Source organism: Suricata suricatta, chromosome 4 (genome assembly GCF_006229205.1).
Source record: "Suricata suricatta isolate VVHF042 chromosome 4, meerkat_22Aug2017_6uvM2_HiC, whole genome shotgun sequence".
NCBI classification, from domain to species: domain Eukaryota; kingdom Metazoa; phylum Chordata; class Mammalia; order Carnivora; family Herpestidae; genus Suricata; species Suricata suricatta.
In genome coordinates this window covers 3,458-8,739 of record NC_043703.1, presented here as the reverse complement: position 1 = coordinate 8,739, position 5,282 = coordinate 3,458, and the positions used below count along the sequence as shown (strand labels likewise).

The following is a 5,282-nucleotide window of genomic DNA, read 5'->3' as shown; positions in this document are numbered from 1 at the left end:
TAGCTTCCCTGGGAGCCCAGGAGTAGGGTCCACAAATGTTAAAAGTTGAAACTTTCCTTTACCTAGGCAAAGAGTTCCCACTCTCCAAGTTCAAACTGTGACATGAACTTCTCTTAACATAACAAAACTTTCTTTGTGAAAAAGGAAAGTAGAACACCCCATTAAGTATACAGACAAAAGGCAAACAGCTTATCTTCAAGAGAAGAAACATAGATGTCCAATAAACAGTGAAAAAGTCTTCAGCCTCAATAGAAATACAATCCATACGTTTTAAGCCATAAATTATAAATGTAGAAATGAGAGAATCTTTTCTCTGACCACTTACATATTAACTTTTGAGATTGTCACAGAAGTTATTCTGTGAAATTCAGTATGGGCATAAATGTACTGCTGTTTTTCTCATTTTAGGTCTGTATTTTAAAAGTCTTGTGATAATTACAAGTACTGAAGCTGTATCAGTATTACCAAGATAACTTTCAACTCTTACCACGGTTGTTGCCCCTAAGGCCTCTCCTGGAAGGTAGTGTAATTTGTCATTCACATCACACACCCTAACCCTAACTTTAACCCTAATTTCCAGTTAAAGAACTGGGTAGTGGCCAGAGATTTGTAGCAAGATACCAGTTTATTATTTCTTCAGTTGCTGAAGATCTGTCCTCCTGGGCTGGTTTGTCAATTTGAGAACAGTTTGTAGACACACACTTGTTCCGAGCTCTGCTGTCTGCAGATGGGAGTCTGTAGGGTCCGGATGTGGTTCCCCCGTGTGCGGATGCCTCTGGAGCACTGGAGTTCTGAGTTTCTGTTAGTTAAGAAGCTTCCTTTTTTTTTTTTTTATTTATTTTATGTTTCTTTTTGTGAGAGAGAGAGAAATAGTGTACGTGTGCAGAGGAGGGGCAAAGAGAGAGGGAGACAGAGGTTCCAAAGTGGGCTCTGTGCTGACAGCAGCAAGCACGATGCGGGACTTAACTTACAAACCTCAAGATCATCACCTGAGCCAAAGTTGGACGCTCCACCAAATAAGCCACCCAGGTGCTCCAAGAAGCTTCTTTGGAGCTTTTTACATTCTGTTTTGAAATCCAACTTCAGAAACAAGGTTCATGGTGGCTGCAGGCCATAATTTGAACAGCTGTGGTACTTTTTCTTTTTTTCTTCAAGTGTTAGAATGAGTTGTTTCAACAGAACTCTGAACAAGCAAACCTTTAGCATAGGGCAACTCTTGGAAGCCAAATGTAGATTGCAATGGGGCAGTAATTGGGTCCACTTTATTGAGCATTTCTCCAGAAATGACAACAGCAAAATACCCTTTGCCATTATTTTGAATTGAAATTATGTAAGCAAAGCTATCATGAAGTATATGGATAATTCGCGTAAATGCCCAATTATTGAAATTTTGGTCTTTTAGAGTCTGCCAGTATATTGCCCTAAACTTGAAGTAACCCAAGAAAGCAGAAATTAGCCTCATAAAACCCTGTACTGAAACTTTCAGACTTTTAAAGTCCACTGTAAGCCTCCTATTGAACACATACTTTGTAACTTATTTGGGTGTTTTCTCAACTCCTGCTAAATTCCAGGGTCCAAACTTGAAATAGGGCGTGGGTAGATGCAGGAGAACTAAAATTGCAGCAAGAAGTGATCACCTCAGTGTCCTTAGTGGAGAAAGACACAGGCACTGCCTCCACAGAATCACAATTGCAAACACAGTGCCTATTGTCAATTGAAGGTCTAAAGTCATACAGAATTTTTGTCAGAAAAAGGCAGACTTAAATTTCCAATCCAAACTAGAGCTTTAGTGTACATCTCAAGGAACATCATAAAAATTACTGAGAAATAAATATAGATACTTACATGTGGTAATTGGGACATTCTGTTTGTTAGTGTAGAGTTGTCAAGAGCTGCTCTTCATCTGCTGGTGTGTTTTGCCCTCTGAAGTCACATCTAGTCCTTTAAGTCATTTCAGTAACAGGGCTGCCGAGATTTAGGTCTCTCTGGTTTTCTGTCTTTCCCATAGAATACATGAGTTACTGATTTAGTGTTGTTATGAAAGAATGATAACTTGTTCTTTGCGAGTAATTAGGGATAAGCATTGTCCAGTGTCAGAGCAAAAAGTTCAGATAGCATAGTTCTTACCTTTGTGTTTGATACAAGAAAGGGCTTCTGTAGAAGTCCGCTGAAGGCTACGGCCCCTCCTTTGCAAAGACCTGACCTGCAGCCTGGAAAGAGCAAGCTGGGATGCTCTGGCCTTTCTGCTCCTTTCTTTTTTCACTATCTGGGAAGCTCTTTAGTCAGTGAGTGGATTTTAGGTGAACAAGTGGCTGGAGTAGCTATAAGATCACCCCTCTCTGTCTTTTGGCCAGCCCCTGGGCCTTTCAGAGAGCTTTGTGTGGGAAAAGGGTGGAACCTGTTTAACTTCATGTACTCAATTTGACTGTCTGCCTTGTTTTCAGTTTGTTGTCCAACTCTGTGATAGTTAGCACTGACCTTACCAATATATATATTTTAAATTTGTTTATTTATTTTGAGAGAAAGAGAGAACATGAGTGGGGGTGGGGCAGAGAGAATCCTAAGCAGGCTCTGCAGTGTCATCACAGAGCCCAGCATTGGGCTAGAACTCAGGAACTGTGAGATCATGACCTGAGCCAAAGTTAGCTGCTTAACTCACTGAGCCCCCCCCAGGTGTCCCTGCCCTTGCCAACATTAAAGATAACTTCATATTGTCCCATGAGTAGTTGGAAGCAAACAAATTTCGGAAGTCCAGAAAAAGGCCTAAAGGAGATGTTTGTTCTGCCACAGAAACCAGATGATAGCTGTCTTTTCTGAGGCTACCAACTTCTTTTCTTTTTTTTTCTTTTTTTTTTAAATGTTTTATTTATTTTTGATACAGAGAGAGACAGAGCACGAGAAGGGGAGGGGCAGAGAGAGAAGGAGACACAGAACTTGAAGCAGGCTCCAGGCTCTGAGCTAGCTGTCAGCACAGAGCTTGACGCGGGGCTTGAACCCACGGACGTGAGATCTGACCTGAGACGAAATTGGAGGCTTAACCGACTGAGCCACCCAGGCGCCCCCCCAACTTATTTTCAAACTTGAAAATGCAGAAGATGTCACAAAGCCAAAGACTGTAGGGCCAAAACTTTGTAGTGTAATGTTCGGCCTTACAACTTTTGCCTAGACTGACATGTTGATTCACTGCTTTTTTTTACTCCTTAGGAAGCAAGCTCTCTCAAGAATAAAGCATTCCATTGAAGAAGCTTACATAATTCAGAAGTTTTGACATGCTATGGCAAAAGAAGGGACATGGAACTTGGAAATTAGCTGAGCTGTAGCTGTGAAGACACAGCGGAAGCTCTGGGAAATTATTTTCTTGCTTGAGGTGGATTGGTCATCCATCTTTGCTTCAAGAGGCAGCAGAGGAGAGGAAAGCTGCTTAGACATATTTTTCAGGGGCATCTTGGGTTTCTGAAAAAGAGGTGCCATGATGCTTTTTAATGCTATCTAAATTTATTTTAAAAGAAAAAAGGCAAAGAGTGAATGCCAAGCATGAATGCTGTAGTATTTACTGCTTTCAACAATTGTGAACTGTTTGGTGCCATTTAAATCAAATTTCTGTAATCATGAGAAGGTCTATTCTACTTAAGTACTGTGACTAAAAGGAGACATGCACTCAAACTCACACCCTCACGTTCACACCTCCACTTCTGAGCATCACTGCCACATAAACTACAGTGAATTCCCAAACTGCAACTGATCATCTTATTTAATGAATCAGAAAACACTTTTAAAATCACCTGAAGGATGGGGCGCCTGGGCGGCTCAGTTGGTTAAGCGCCTGGACTCCTGATTTCTGTTCAGGTCATGATCTCATGGTGAGATCTAGCCCAAGAAGTCATGATATCATGGTTGTGAGATAGAGTCCCCACATTGGGTTCTGTGTGCAACTCCATGCTGGGCATGGAGCCTGCTTGGGATTCTCTCTCCTCTCTCTTTTATTTTTAAAGTTTATTGATTTATTTTGAGAGAGAGAGAGAGAGCAGGGGAGGGGCAGAGAGAGAGAGAGAGAGAGAGAGAGAGAATCTCAAGCAGCCTCTGCACTGTCAGTGCAGGCACTCGAACTTAGCGATGTGAGATCATGACCTGAGCTGAAACCAAGAGTCGGATGCTTAACTGACTGAGCCAGCCAGGGACCCCCCGCCCCTTTAGAAACATAAATAAAATCACCTGAGGGCTACAGGTCATTTTATTAATACCACTCCAATTGGGTTGCAGACATGTGGACCTGCCATTACAAGGTAACTTAGAGTTGAAATACTACTCAAAACCCTTTTCTTTTTTGAGAGGTTGCAGGAGAACTTGGGAGCAGTACTTTTCCTTTGCACCATGTAGAGCTCACCTCCACAGGGCTGTGTTCACAAGTACTCAAAGAAGAGCAACTTTTGCTGATATGGTTGGTGCTTCTGGTTGCCATGGTGATAATGGCTTGGGGATGTGTGGCAGTTAATGAAATAAATATTAACTTATAGCATTGAGTAGGTAATACTATTAACTATTCTGCAGAGACAACGGCTGAGAATGAGCAAAGTGGAAATCCGTCTGGAACACACAAGTAAGGGGTTGTGTGGAGTAGGGGTGGGGGGGGTAGGGGTCATAGTCCTGGCCAACCTGGATCTCCAATTTACCAAGGTTCAGAAGATGTGAGATGTCAGTGTGTTTCACCATCATTAATTTCACAGGTGAATGCCTTTTGGGTGTAGTATGGCCAGACTTGTTACAAGTATTTTGTAGTTGGTAGAGGAGTTGGGGAGAGGCACCTTCATCTATATGAAAGGATCTGTGAATCTCAATAGATGTGAAAGGCTGAGTGCTCTCAAGAAGGTACTTAACTTTCACAGGGCTCACTTTGAGCCTGCACGCAGGACTGACAAAGACAATAAAATCTGTTCTAAGGATGGGGTATTGGTAGAATGGTACACCTTGTAATCTTGGGAAGAGGATGGATCTGGAGTCCACTGTGGCGTTACTTCTCAAGAGTGGTGGTGAATCTGCAGCATCTGGCTGATGAGATGCCTGCCCTTTTTTTTTTTTTTTTTTTAAGTCTGGGCATGGTTTCTGTGACTTTGTTCTAAGGGCTGGAATTTCTCAAGGAGCAGGATTGTGAGATGTAGGTCCCTGTAAGAGTTGTTGACTGGGGAGTGGGCAAGTCCCCGTCTGTTGTTGGGAAGTCTCTAGCGGTTGGAGTGTGTATTAGGAGCCTCTGCTAAGTGACAGCATGGTTACATGGGCCAGCAGGC

At 42.4% G+C, this 5,282-nt stretch overlaps 1 protein-coding gene across 1 annotated transcript in view; it reads right to left on the bottom strand.

Moving 5' to 3' along the window:
• CHAMP1 (chromosome alignment maintaining phosphoprotein 1) overlaps positions 1-1,932 on the bottom strand; it is a 12,793-nt gene extending 10,861 nt beyond the window's left edge. The window contains exon 1 of the mRNA XM_029936384.1: positions 1,846-1,932. The gene's annotated coding sequence lies outside the window, so the exon portion shown is untranslated. The remainder of the gene's footprint in view (positions 1-1,845) is intronic.
• Positions 1,933-5,282: the final 3,350 nt, after the last annotated feature.